The 15,918-nt window shown below is 40.6% G+C and overlaps 1 non-coding gene across 1 annotated transcript; it reads right to left on the reverse strand.

Moving 5' to 3' along the window:
- Window positions 1–3,771: 3,771 nt before the first annotated feature.
- TRNAR-ACG (transfer RNA arginine (anticodon ACG)) lies at window positions 3,772–3,844 on the reverse strand. The gene has a single exon. It is a non-coding gene; the product is annotated as a tRNA-Arg (tRNA).
- Between the last annotated feature and the right edge of the window lie 12,074 nt (window positions 3,845–15,918).

A 15,918-nucleotide genomic window follows, 5' to 3' on the forward strand; every position in this document is an offset into this window, starting at 1 on the left:
CAGGCACCTTCTATCTTACCAGGAGCTTGAGGCTTGCCGCGTTGGTTGCAGGCTATCTACTTTGAGAAGACAAATGTCTCGGTGCCCTTTGTTAGTTTTGTGTTAGCTCCACCGAGACTCACTGATTGAAGAAAGTTGGCATTGTCATTAGATAAAGAAAATTCTTATATCCAAAAAAATCAAGGTTCGTAGTTGGATCTCGTATAGAAATGAAAATATGTATTATTACTTTATCCATGAGAAGGAAAGAAGAACACACTCAATACCTAGCATTGATATATCTTCGAGACACCTTATCTTTCACCTCTCAGGACATAGCTCTAGCCAGTTCAAATAGAGGAGTATTGTCACCATTCAGGAGAAAGGCACCTGAACTTGTAAGAACTATATGCGGATTTAAAAGTTAGAACAAATGCTAAATAGCTGATACATGAGATGTTGTTAGCTCCAACTCACTTTGTCTCAGCATCACACCTTATAAAACTGTCACTGTAATAAATTATCAGGGCCATGTGTCTAGCTTATCCATGTAACAAAAGTAAACAACGTTTGGTACTATATATACTGCAGTAAAAACCGACGAAAATACTGGGATAGTTTTTATTTCTAGAACCTGAGCATAGCAGGACCCCGTTGCAGACATTACCATATAAATCACCGAAATTATACCAAACTCAACATTAAATAGTAAAAAATATCAGTAAAGCAGGCAAAAATAGAAGGTTAATGTCTAGGAAATTTCAAGTGATTGATTCAAATCTTATAGAACATATAGCACTAAATGATTAATATGAATATAGCGACAACACACCCCGTAGAAGACCAATACATTCAAATAAAATTGCATAATCGTGCTGCAAGGGAAATAAAACTTGATCTTCTAAATAATAAACTGAAATACCAAATGGATGCATGATTCATGGGATGTTAGCTCCAGGTAAACATTTCAAAATGCCGTTGTATAACAGCATGTCGGTTTGGCTGATGCACTTACCCTAGAGTAAGTACTATGCTGTAGCTGCAGTGAACATAGGTAAATAACAAATTAATCACCTTGTCTAATCTAGTTCTGTGTATAGTTGCCAACTCTTACCGATCCTAACCTGATACGTCGTAAAAAACATTTCAGCTGAAAAAAAGTAGGGACCTTATAATAAAGCGGGTAAACAACAATTATTAATATGAGTGACGATTAGCGTGAATAGAACACGTGCAGAATATATTGGGATGAACGTTAAGATGTGTGCGTATAGATATAACACAATTGATGGTGAATACTATCATAAAAGGGTCATTGCAAAACACTTACAATTCAGACCGTGAGGGTAATTTGAAATGCAGTACTGGTAGCTTTGGCTAGTACACAATTCATGAATACCTAAATGCTTAGCCCAGCGGCTAAAAATAATGAGAATGAAGAAGGAATGGAACTGAAAATGTGAAGAGAATATTTACCATGCTGTTGGATGGCGCATTAAGCTCTCAATCTCGTCCTCGTCTAAGTCGTTCAACGCAAGGTCCAGGTCTGGTAGATATCAGTCCATGTGGTCCGTACTTTCTCTCCGATCATTGATCACACTTGAAGAAACAGTCGAAGGAACACAATATCAATACTAATCACTATAATTAAGTACAAATATTTACAGGGCTATGAACCATGATTATAAGTAGACAACCTAGCCTTTGGTTGTTGTTTTGGGTTGCTCATCAAGCATATCGCTCGATAAGTAGGCAACCTAGCCGACGCCAAGCACCAGAACCTAATTTCCTCTAAAGCAGTACTTGACAGAACTTGCGTTGAGGCACAGATATATAATTGTCAAAATCAAATCCCCTCGAACTAATAGAGTGCAAATAACAAATCGAATAAAGCTGAATATTTTTAAGCCTGATTCTAGTAATAACAAATCCACTCGACAGAATCTAGTAATTTTGTCTACAAAAGTATGTGTTGAATCTTGAGTTATTGTTTGCTTCCTCATTTTGGCTAGTCTGTTTGGGAAATTTTTGGTTCAGAAGTTCTTCTACCAAAAATTACCTGAAACAAAAATTCAGGTGTGTATGCTACAAAATTAAAACTCAGTACAGAGCAGTTTGCACCATTTTTTTTTTGCATGACGCATCTTGTTCTGCAATGCATATTTTCAGAGTATGCCACAAAGTAAAGAAATAGATTGAAGCATGAAAAATTATTGTCAAGTGACATTACCTGCTCCGGGATGGCCGGTTGTTTGCATGACGCAAGTCCTCCATCGATTCATCCCTCTTTTGCATACATGCAAGGAGCATACATAAGGCAAAGCTAGCCCACGATCCATCCATTCATCCATGTTTAACATGGCAACATGGCTCATACCTAAGGCAAGGAACCTCCAACGATTATGTATGCATGCCCAGGCGGCCGCACGACAAGGAGATTGGACCGGCGGAGGAAACGTACAGAAAAAATACAGCTGTGGCGGCAGCGTCGCGAGGACAAACCTGGAAATCGGAATATAGCAGCGGCGGCAGCATATGCAAGGATACGCCCGTGACGACTCTCTTTTGCAGAAGAGGGAACGTACAGAGGTCAATACGGCGGCGGCGTATGCGTACGCGAGAACATGCCCGGAGATCGATCGGAACCAGCGACAATATCACGGCTCTACGGCGGCGGCAGCTACTTACGCGAGGACATGCCTGGAGATCGATCGGAACACATCTACAGCTTGACGGCTCTCTTTTGCACATACAAGACGCATGCATGAGGCTAGCTAGTTCTCCAGCGATCTCTTGCATGGCATGCAATGCTGGTGGGCATGTATGCCGCACGGAGGCAGCAGCCTATGTGAGATCCGAATATGGCGGCGGCGGTAGAATTGTTTTCTCTCTTTTACCTAGGCATTGGAACCGATACAGGAGACTTATTAATGGCATTGGTGGGTAAATTTATTGAACCTCAATGCCTATAGGATAATTCTACAATCCATCGGTTGTGATGGATTACTTAGCTAAACTAATGGTCAGATGTTTCTGATTTTTGTGGGATTTTCTAGCGATAGAACAAATATGAATTTTTATTGAAATTTTAATAAAATTAATTTAACGTATTTTTTCTCTTTCATTTCCACATGCCGTATGATTTAGGTTTCATGCATATTTCATTAATTTTTTGTGACACCACATTTCATCAAGATTTTTCTTTTTATTTTTCACAAGAATAGCATCAACTTCCATTTTTCACAAGAATAGTGTCAACGTGGCAACAAAATAAATTTCTCTTTCATTTCCACATGCCGTATGATTTAGGTTTGATGCATATTTCATTAATTTTTTATGACACCACATTTCATCAAGATTTTTATTTTTTAGTTTTCACAAGAATAGCATCAACTTCCATTTTTCACAAGAATGGTGTCAACGTGGCAACAAAATAAATTGTCCCAAAAGCAAAAAAAAAAAAAAAAGATGACGGCTACAAAAATGGTGTCAACGTGGCAACAAAATAAATTGATCTTTCATTTCCACATGCCGTATGATTTAGGTTTCATGCATATTTCATTAATTTTTTGTGACACCACATTTCATCAATATTTTCCTTTTTATTTTTCACAAGAATAGCATCAACTTCCATTTTTCACAAGAATGGTGTCAACGTGGCAACAAAATAAATTGTCCCAAAAGCAAAAAAAGACGACTCCGCTTTTTCACAAGAATAGCATCAACTTCCATTTTTCACAAGAATGGTGTCAACGTGGCAACAAAATAAATTGTCCCAAAAGCAAAAAAAGACGACTCCGCTGGGGATCGAACCCAGAATCTCTGGTTTCGTAGACCAGCGCCTTATCCATTGGGCCACGGAGTCTGCGATGTTCATATTTCACATTTCTCTATTTAAACTTAGATTATAAGGTCGCCTCGTTCTAGCCGTAGAGTCACATTGTTTATAGGACTGCGCTACATAGCAGCGCCGCACAAGTGCATGGTCCGTGCGGCGGATTTTCAAAGCCCGCCCAGCTGACTTTTAATTAGCAAGCGCATGCAGCATCCCGGCCCCACACCACAGTTTCCCTGACAATTAGCAAAAGCAGACAAGCATCCCTGCCACGCTTCCCCCAAAATGTAAGCCCACATGCAGCTCATGTACTGCTTTTTAGTTTTTTTTTGTTTACCATGCGGTATGGTGCTCAATTAAAATACCAACGACGGACAAAACTTGTCACTGTTGTATGATATTTCCTCCATTTCATTCCTAGACACCATCAGTTCATATCTTGTATATAAACATGACAAATAAATTGTAGGCTACAATTTCTAAATTAACTAGATAAACTATCAGATAAATTTGACTCAGCTGCCAGATTTTAACAACTAGTGAAAATAGTATGTCACCACCAAAAAACACCAGACTAATCTGGCAGCTAATCATGATTAATCTGGCAGCTAAGATCTAACTAATTTGGTAATTCCCACTAATTAATCTCGAAATCCTAATAACTAATCTGGCAATTACTACAAACTAATCTCGCAATTGCTACTAAATTAACCTGGCAATTAGTACTAATACACCTACTATCTCCCCTCTGCAAAGTACTGTACTTGGTAGAACTCCACAAAGGCCCTCCCATGGAGAGAAACCAGAGAGGCTGGCCGGTGGGCATCTCCTCCTTGCCTGTGGAGGCCGATGGGCATCTCGGTGTGCAGCTACCACGACCGGCGTCGGAGTCTCCTGGCGAGACGACACCCATGCGGGTGGTCGGCGTCGACCTCTCGGCGGCGTTCCTCCACATCCCCCGGCGAGGCTCCACCTGCGGACGTGCTCGTGGCGGCCACCTTGCCCGGCGAGGCGCCACACCAGGTGGTGCTCGTGGCCGCCACCCACGGAGGTGCTCGGCAGCGGTCCCCCGCGGCGGCGCACAACGGAGGCCTCCTAGCGGCGTTCCTCCACCTCGCCCGGCGAGGCGCCACATCAGGCTGTGCTCGGCGGCGGCCACCCACGGCGGTGCTCGGCGGCAGCTTCCCCGCGACCCCCGCGACAGTGCACAACGCGGACTCCCGGCGGTGGTCCTCCCCATTACGGTCATGAGATAAGGTTTGGGGGTGGTCTGTTCAGAGAAGCGTGTGGTGGGGAAAGAGGAGTAGGGTGCGGTGTGGGCCTGTTTCTGTTTCTACAGAGACGCGTGCGCTTTTTTCTTTTAACGAAACGTCGCACGGGAGCACGTTCTATGCGGCGCTTTCTTGTAGCTTTTCCCTTGTTTATATATCCAACACGACCTCCAACTGGAGGGATATTGTGCGCTTCGTACTATACGAAGAAGAGATACGGCCGATATTGTGCGTCTATGTTCCTTACTCGAGAAGCTCAAATCTCATTTTACACTAATATGAAGAAGCATCTACCTGTCCAAATCAGCTTACAGATTGGGTAAAGCAATCTATTATATCATCAGAGAGACCACCTCGGCGAAAGCTGCCCATGGCTGTGCTGGTGACCGCGGCACCTGCGGGTGTCGCTTCCTTGTTGAAGGCGTCTCGATGATGTCTCTCCTGTTTAAAGTGATGGGCTCCGTCCCTCCGCCTCAATCTGCTCTACTTGGGGGCCTCGCTTTGGGCATGCCTCTTTGGTAGTGTCTTGTGGATCACCCTTTGATCTCTCGCTGGTGTCGTAACCCTCTCGTAGGGTTGGCCTGACTACTTTTACACAGTTTGCTGCGGTAGCTGATGTCCTCCCTATCGCCTTGGGGGACTTTGATAGGTCGGCGTCTGGTTGTAGCCCTTACCGGTGTGCTTATCCCAATGCTAGGGGATGATGTTGTGTTCTTGGTCTGAACCTAGCCCGAGCTCCAGGGGTGGTGGCTCTCGGGTCTGGGTCAAAACTTTGCAGGACCTTTTGTCTCTGCCGGCGACGATGGCGCATTCTAGCGCCATTCACCTTCTTGGAGGCATCGCCGCAAGACCACCCTCCCTCTTTTGGTTCCTCAAGCTCTGTTAGGTGATCGAACCGTCGTTGAGTTCCCCGTGAATTGCAGTCTTGGTGCGGTGGAGGTTTGTTGGTGCGGACATGGCCGTGATTGCTCTGGTGTTGCAGAAGGCAAAGCTCCCTCTTCATGGACCAAGTTGGCGCTCCGGCAGGCTTAACGTTACTTGTGTTGTCTTCTGTTTGAGTTTCGTTTTGCGCTTGGCGCGTGTGTGTTGTAACACATATTATAACTCCTAGCCGGTTGATGTCTTCGTTAATTCAAAGCCGGAACTCATTTCGAGCATTCCGTCGAAAAAAATCATGCCAACATCATAGAAACCGGGCAGCAGAGACAAATTTGCCCTATGTGGAACATTTCGATCAGGCATCTTATTATCAAATCATTGCAGAGTCATGGTATTGTACCAGAATGCTCCCTTGACTACCACTGATACATAAGAGCATCTCCAGCCGTCTCCCCAGAAAGGCCTCCAGAACGCCTTTTTTCATTCAAATGAACGAAAACAGCTCAGTCGCGCCCCCGGATTCTCGTTTTCGTCCGGATTTGGGATTTCATCCATCCGTGGATCCCAGGTCATCCTCGGCCCTCAGGGAGCGCACGGGGAGTCCGGACGAAACGAAAGCGCGGGAAACACCGAGAAAACTTCCCGCGCGGCTGCGACTTCTCGGCGAGTGATGACCCACAAGTATAGGGGGTGTATCGTAGTACTTTCGATAAATAAGAGTGTCGAACCCAACGAGGAGCAGAAGGTGTTGACAAGCAGTTTCGATGAAGGATTCACTGTAAATGCTCACATACAAGTTTCCAGGAGGTTTTGATATAGCAGATAAATAAAATAAAAGTAAGTAAAATGCGAGAATAACAATTGCAGCAAGTGGCCCAATCCTTTTTAGCACAAAGGACAAGCCGGTTTGTTTACTTATGATGACCAAACGTTCTTGAGGACACACGGGAATTTAGTCTAGTGCTTTCGCTTCATATAGTTGATTAATCTTCATTGTTTTGATATGTGTTGTGCGGGTGAACCTATGCTAATGCACCGCCCTTCCTAGGACTAATACATACTTGTGATTAAACCCCTTGCAAGCATCCGCAAATACAAGAAAGTAATTAAGATAAATGTAACCACTGCCTTAAACTATGAGATCCTGCTATCCCTAATGCATCGATATACCAACGGGGGTTCAGGTTGCTGTCACTCCGGCAACCCCACAATTAGCAAACGAATACAAGATGCATTCTCCTAGGCCCATAAAGGTGAAGTATCATGTAGTCGATGTTCACATGACACCACTAGAAGAATAACACCACAACTTAAATATCAAACCATTAAATATTACTCAACATAGTTCACTACTAACATTTAGACTTCACCCATGTCCTCAAAACTTAACGAACTACTCACAAGACATCATATGGAACATGATCAGAGGTGGTAAGATGATGGATAACAATCTGAGCATAAACCTTGATTCAACGGTTTCACTCAATAGCATCAATAACAAGGAGTAATTAACACCGGGAGAGTTTCCCCTATGAAATAATCAAGATTCAACCCTAGATGTTACAGCGGAGACGAGGTGCAGCGGTGGAGATGATGGTGTCGGTGGTGGAGATGATGATGATCCCAATGAAGTCCAGCTCGATGACGGTGACGATGGCGACGATTTCCCCCTCCGGGAGGGAATTTCCCCGGCAGATTTCTGCCTGCCGGAGAGCTCTTTTCTCTCTGGTGTTTTCCGCCTCGAGGAGGCGGCTATGACTATCCTCGATGTTCCTCTGCACCTTAGGGTTTCTGGGAGATGAAGTACGCGAAAGGGTGATGGCCGAGGAGGTCGTGGTCCCCCTCCCCATGTGGCGGCGCACCGGCCCTGGTGGCCGCGCCGGCCTATGGGGAGGGCCCATGGCGTCCCTCCTCGGCCTCCCCTTTTGGCTGGCTCCGTCATCTGGAAAAATAGGAGCTTCGGTATATTTTCCGTCAGTTGTTGATCTTCGGAAGTATTGTATCCTGACGGTGCTTTTTCCAGCAGAATTCTAACTCCGGTGAGTAATTCTCCAATAATCATGAAACATGCAAAATAGGTGAAATAACATAAGTATCATCTCTAAATATGAAATATATCAATGAATAACAGTAAATTATGATATAAAATAGTGATGCAAAATGGACGTATCAACTCCCCCAAGCTTAGACCTCGCTTGTCCCCAAGCGAAACTGAACTCGGTAAACAAGACCACATGTTTATGGAGTGAAGAGTCGATAAATAAAATACAGACAAGAAGCATCACATTTATTAATTCACACAAGACATTCTAGTAAACAACTTCCTCATATAACTCAACTCGAGACAAGTAAAGGGAAATCACAAATAAAGGTGCATAGGAAATCATAATTGGTGATGGCAAACTTCGTTCTTGGTCAAAGAACAATTAACAGATTGTACTTATCTTTCGAGCAGAGCCTTTATATTAAAGCTTATATGGCAGATCTTAAATGCTCAATCATAACAATCTCCTCATAATCATTGATAACCTTCAAAGTCATATTCATTCAGATAAAATTTGTACTAAACAAGGAAGAATAAAAGACATGATTAAATAGAGCACAATACAAATGGTTGGATCACAACAACTCAATTGCTTGCTTGAGATAGAGGGAAATAGGTTTACTGACTCAACATAAAAGTAAAAGATAGGCCCTTCGCAGAAGGAAGCGGGGATTAAATCATGTGCTAGAGCTTTTCAAGTTTTGAAATCATATAGAGAGCATAAAAATAAAGTTTTGAGAAGTGTTTGTTGTTGTCAAAGAATGGTAGTGGGCACTCTAACCCCCTTGTCAAACAGACTTTCAAAGAGCGGCTCCCATGAAGGACGTTATCTCTACCAGCAAGGTAGATCATCCCTCTTCTCTTTTGTTTACACATGTACTTTAGTTTTATTTATGGATGACACTCCTCCCAACCTTTGCTTACACAAGCCATGGCCAACCGAATCCTCGGGTGCCTTCCAACATTCACATACCATGGAGGAGTGTCTATTTGCAAATTAAGTTGCTTACTGATAAATCAGGGCAAAACATGTGAAGAGAATTATTAATGAAAGTTAATTAATTGGGGCTGGGCACCCCGTTGCCAGCTCTTTTTGCAAAATTATTGGATAAGCGGATGTTGCCACTGGTCCATTGGTGAAAGTTCGCCCAACAAGATTGAAAGATAAAACACCACATACTTCCTCATTAGCTATAAAACATTTGACACAAATAAGAGATAATAAATTTTGAATTGTTTAAAGGTAGCACATGAAAGATTTACTTGGAGTGGCGCAAAATACCACATAATAGGTAGTTATGGTGGACACACATGGCATGGGTTTGGTTTAAGGTTTTGGATGCACGAGAAGCATTAATTCCCTCTCAGTACATGTCTTTGGCTAGCAAGGTTGGTTAGCAAGCATAAGAGTTGAGGGAAACAAACAAATATACATGTGATAGAAACAATCATACGTCTTCCTTGTAAGCACAAACAATTTTAACTTCAGAATACTAAGCTCATTAGCTAACAAGAAAGAAAGATAATGAAATAATATATCTACATGTATTTCCCTCTTTTCTACTTAAGCTTCAAAGTATTGTTGCTGTTGACCAATGCTAAGTTTGCCAAAACCAAATAGATTTACTTGATGCTCCCAAAGTGATACCAACACTAACAACAAGATCAATCATATAACCGAAATTGCAAACTAAAATAAGGTGTGTAAAACGTAAATGATAAAACTTCTCATTAATATTCCATAACGATAACTCACACCAAGGGATACATAGATAACCAACTAAAAGAGAGATACTTCCACACTGCAACCAACTTATATGATAACTTCCCTACTCATGATATGACACTACTTGATAGTAAAAAAGGTAAAAGATAGTGATGATGTGATACTGCGACACTCCCCCCAAGCTTGGAACAAACCAAGGACCAATACCAATTATGAATTACTCCTTCGGTGGTGATGGTGAATTCTTCCTGTCATCAAACTTCCAAGGAAGAGGCTCTCCATCAACAAACGACGTCTTGCTCTCAGGAATCCTGAAACTGACAGCATAGCTTATGTGTTTAAACATGTTTTCATACTCACGGTTTTGATTCTGAACATCATAAAGTTGCGCTTGGAGTTTGTTGGTAGTGTTGTGAAGCGAGAGGATATCGTCCCACAGCTTTGTAGTCTCCTTCTTGTGTTCATCAATAAGTTCGGACACAATTTTGTGGAAGATGTCCACTTCACGTTCAGCCATCTTCTTGTAGGTGAAGACCTCGTGTTCTAGCTTCTCCATCCTGTCCTCCAAGCTTCCTTCTTCTTTAGGACCCCAGACATCTTCTATCTGTAACTCTCCATCTACGAGCAGCAATTCCTTGGGATGCATCTTCAGCTCGTTCATATACGGGTTGACGACGTTCTCAAAGAAGCTGTCCTTCGGAGTTCCCGACAAAGACATGGTAGCTCTAGATCTGAAAATAATATCTGGCAGAAAATAGCTCGAAACAAAACACGACGAGAAGACGATATACGAACCTCGGGGGATCCGGGGGATTATATAACAAAAACTTTCACAACAAAAGGAAAGAACCAGGTCGAACTCGAGTGGGAGAGAGACTCCGAGGAGCCGTCCCCATATGGCAGCGCGGTCAGGGTGGGGCCCGCACCAACACGTGGGGACGCGCCCTCGTGCGTCCCCTCCGCTCCGATTCGATCTCGTAATTTTTCATATTTTCTAAAAATAGCAAAAATATTGTTCGGAAAGTTAAACGCGGACTTTTTACTACCAAAACTGTTACCTATTCGAAGTCGAACTCTGCAGAACTATCAATTTGATCTTTGATGAAAGTTTCCGGAGTCACCACTCGAATAACATCAACATCTTCATTATAAGAATCTCCAGAAATATAATGTTTGAGTCTTTGTCCATTCACCACTTGTGTGGCATCATCTTTCGGCGAAGCAATTTTTATTGCCCCTGAACGATACACCTCCACAATGACATATGGTCCTTCCCATTTTGAGAGTAATTTTCCTGCAAAAAAATCTATGACGAGACCGATACAATAGTACTTTATCTCCAACATTAAATTCTCTTTTAATAATTCTTCTATCATGCCATTTCTTAACTTTCTCCTTAAAAAGTTTAGCATTTTCATAAGCTTCACTTCTCCACTCATCTAAAGAACTCAATTGTAGCAACCTTTTCTTACCGGCAAGTTTAAATTTTTTATTAAGTTCTCTTACAGCCCAATAAGCTTTGTGCTCTAGCTCTAAAGGTAAATGACAAGCTTTTCCATAAACCATTTTATAAGGAGACATACCCATATGATTTTTATAAGCAGTCCTATAAGCCCACAACGCTTCCTTCAACTTACTAGCCCAATTTTTCCTAGATTTATTAACAGTCTTTTGCAAGATAGATTTAATTTCTCTATTTGATAATTTTACTTGCCCACTAGTTTGAGGATGATAAGCTGAAGCAATCCTATGATTAATACCATATTTAGCAAGAGTTTTTCTAAAACCACCATGAATAAAATGAGAACCTCCATCAGTCATAAGATATCTAGGTACTCCAAACCTAGGAAAAATAACATCTAAAAGCATTTTTAAAGAGGTCTCACCATCAGCACTTTTTGTGGGTATGGCTTCCACCCATTTAGTAACATAATCAACAGCAACAAGTATATGAGTGTTACCTTCTGAAGAAGGGAAAGGACCCATGAAGTCAAATCCCCAACAATCAAATGGTTCAATAACAAGAGTATAATTCATAGGCATTTCATTGCGTCTAGAGATATTACCAACTCTTTGACATTCATCACAAGATAAAATAAACTTACTTGCATCTTTAAAGAGAGTTGGCTAATAAAAACCTGACTGTAGAACCTTTTGTGCGGTTCTATCTCCGGCGTGATGTCCTCCATAAACCCTACCATGACACCTACTCAATATTTCTTGTTGTTCATATTCGGGGATACATCTTCGCATAACACCATCCACTCCTTCTTTATATAAGTGTGGGTCATCCCAAAAATAATGCCTCAAGTCATAAAAGAATTTCCTCCTTTGCTGAGCTGAAAAGGTTGGAGGCAAGTACTTGGAAACAATAAAGTTAGCATAATCAGCATACCAAGGACTATCCCACGAGCTCACCTTTATTGCAGCCAATTTTTCATTTGGAAAACTATCATTAACAGGAACAGGATTATAAGCAATATTTTCCAATCTAGACAAATTATCAGCAATAGTATTATCAGCACCTTTCCTATCTACAATATGTAAATCAAATTCTTGCAAAAGAAGCACCCATCTAATAAGCCTTGGCTTAGCATCTTTCTTTTCCATAAGGTACCTAATTGCAGCATGATCAGTATGAATTGTGACTTTTGAATCAACAATATAAGGTCTAAACTTGTCACAAGCAAAAACTACAGCTAATAACTCTTTTTCAGTTGTAGCATAATTTCTTTGAGCAGCATCAAGAGTTTTACTAGCATAATGAATAACATTCAACTTTTTATCTACTCGCTGTCCAAGAACAGCACCAACAGCAAAATCACTAGCATCACACATAATTTCAAAAGGTAATTCCAATCAGGAGGTTCAACTACGGGAGCGGTTGTTAAGGCTTTCTTTAGAGTTACAAAAGCTTCCTTACAATCATCATCAAAAACAAAAGGTACATCTTTTTGAAGAAGATTAGTAAGAGGCTTTGAAATTTTAGAGAAATCTTTAATAAATCTCCTATAAAAACCAGCATGACCAAGAATACTACGAATACCTTTAACATCCCTAGGATTGGGTATCTTCTCAATTGCTTCAACTTTAGCTCTATCAACTTCAATACCTCTCTCAGAAATTTTATGTCCCAATACAATTCCTTCATTAACCATAAAGTGGCATTTCTCCCAATTAAGAACAAGGTTAGTTTCTTCACATCTCTGCAAAACTTTATCAAGGTTTCGCAAACAATTATCAAAAGAATTCCCATAGACAGAAAAATCATCCATGAATACCTCTACAATCTTTTCACAAAAGCCATGAAAAATAGCAGACATGCATCTTTGAAAAGTAGAAGGAGCATTACATAAACCAAAAGGCATACGCCTATAAGCATAAGTTCCATAGGGACAAGTGAAAGTGGTTTTCTCTTGATCTTTAGCTCTAACAACAATTTGTGAAAACCCAGAATAACCATCAAGAAAGAAGAAATGAGTATTTTTAGATAATATTTCTAGCATTTGATCAATAAAAGGTAAAGGGTAATGATCTTTCTTAGTAACTTTATTAACCTTTCGAAAATCAATGCACATTCTATACCCTACAACTACTCTTTGAGGGATGAGCTCATCATTATCATTAGGTACAACTGTTATTCCTCATTTCTTAGGAAGACAATGCACAAGACTAACCCATCTACTATCAGCAATAGGATATATAATACCAGCTTCAAGAAGTTTTAATACCTCATTCCTTACCACATCCTTCATCTTAGGAATTAGACGACGCTGATGTTCAACAACAGGCTTTGCATCATCTTCCATGTTGATGGCATGTTGGCAAATAGAGGGAGAAATCCCCTTCAAGTCATCAAGAGTGTAGCCAATAGCTCCTCGGTGTTTCTTCAATATTTCCAATAATCTTTCTTCCTCAAAATCTGAAAGCTTAGCACTAATAATAATATGATATGTTTTCTTATCATCAATATAAGCATACTTAAGATTACCAGGCAACGGTTTTAAATCAAAAACGGGATCTTCCTTAGGTGGTGGTGTTGTACCTAGATCTTCAATCGGTAAGTCATGTTTAAGAATGGGTTGACGAAGGAAAATTTCATCAAGCTCATTCCTTTCTTCCCTAAAGACTTCACTCTCATGATCCTCCAAATGTTGCTGCAAAGGATTATTAGGAGCAAGAGCAATAGATGCAAGTTGTTCAACTCTAAAATCATCATTAGGCAATTCAGCTTCATAAGGAACTTTGGAAAATTTAGAGAAATTAAACTCATAAGATTCACCAGCAAATTTAGTCACAATTTTCTCTTTCTTGCAATCTATAATAGCTCCACAAGTATTTAGAAAAGGTCTACCAAAAATGATAGGACAAGTCTTACTAGCAGCAGAACCAAGTACCAAAATGTCAGCAGGATATTTATTCTTACCGCATAGAACTTCCACATCTCGAACAATACCAATAGGAGAGATAGTTTCTCTATTAGCTAGCCGAATAACCACATCAATATCTTCAAGTTCACAAGAACCAATCTCATGCATGATTTCCCTGTAAAGCTCATAAGGAATGGCACTAGTACTTGCACCAATATCGCATAAACCATAATAACAATGATCACCAATTCTAACAGAGAGCATAGGAACACTGACTTTCCTAGACTTACTAGGATGTGAAACAATATTAGAAGCATCTTCACAGAAAATGATGTGACCATCTTCTACATTTTCAGTCACAAGGTCTTTAACTATTGCAACAACAGGTTCAACATTTATTTGCTCCTCAGGTTCTATAGGTTTCTTTGCACTTTTGTTAACCACACTAGTTATAACAGAATACTCCTTCATTTTAGCAGGAAAAGGAATTTTTTCAATATAAGCTTCAGGAAGAATGTGATCAACAGTTTTAACTTCGATACATTTACCTATAGGTGAATCAGTTTTATCTTTGTAAGGTTCATGATACTTATTAAAACTCTTCCTAGGAAATTAAAAATGAGAGGCAAAAGCTTTATAAAAATTTGCAACAACTTGAGAGTCAAGACCATAAGTAGCACTCATATTTCAAAATTTATCAGTATCCATAAAAGTTTCAATGCATTCATAATCATAATTTATACCTGACTCTCTACCTTTGTCATTCTCCCATCCTTCAGTATTCTCCTGAATCCGATCAAGAAGGTCCCATTTAAATTCTTCTTTGTTGCGTGTGAATGATCCAGAACAAGCAGTATCCAGCAAGGTTTTATCTTGAAAAGAAAGTCTTGCATAGAAATTATCAATGATGATATTACCAGGAAGCTCATGAATGGGGCATTTGAGCATTAAAGACTTCAATCTCCCCCATGCTTGGGCAATACTCTCTCCATCATGAGGCCAGAAATTATATATGCGGTTTCGGTCTTTGTGAATTTCACTTGGAGGATGGAATTTAGAATAAAATAGAGGTATAATATCCTTCCAATCAAGAGAATTCCCATTCTCCAGCAATTTATACCAATGCGCCGCTTTACCAGACAGCGACATAGAGAATAGTTTCTTCCTAACTTCATCCATAGAAATACCTGCACACTTGAATAACCCGCATAATTCATGTAAAACAGTAAATGATCTCCAGGATGGATAGTTCCATCCCCTTCATAACGGTTATCCACAACACGTCCAATAATTTTCATAGGTATTCTATATGAAATCTCTTTCTCACCTGGCGCCTCATCCACTACCTTTGCTGTAGTAGTAGATTTTCTAAATAGGAATTCAAGAGAAGATCTCTCCATAATGAATTATAGCAGCAGGCAGAAATAAAAACAGCACGTACAGTAAAAGTTTTCCTTACCAATTCCACTTACCAATAGCGATTCACTCCCCGGCAACGGCGCCAGAAAATAGTCTTGATGACCCACAAGTATACGGGGTGTATCGTAGTACTTTCGATAAATAAGAGTGTCGAACCCAACGAGGAGCAGAAGGTGTTGACAAGCAGTTTCGATGAAGGATTCACTGTAAATGCTCACAGACAAGTTTCTAGGAGGTTTTGATATAGCAGATAAATAAAATACAAGTAAGTAAAATGCGAGAATAACAATTGCAGCAAGTGGCTCAATCCTTTTTAGCACAAAGGACAAGCCGGTTTATTTACTTATGATGACCAAACGTTCTTGAGGACACACGGGAATTTAGTCTAGTGCTTT

Source organism: Lolium perenne, chromosome 6 (genome assembly GCF_019359855.2).
Source record: "Lolium perenne isolate Kyuss_39 chromosome 6, Kyuss_2.0, whole genome shotgun sequence".
NCBI lineage: Eukaryota > Viridiplantae > Streptophyta > Magnoliopsida > Poales > Poaceae > Lolium > Lolium perenne.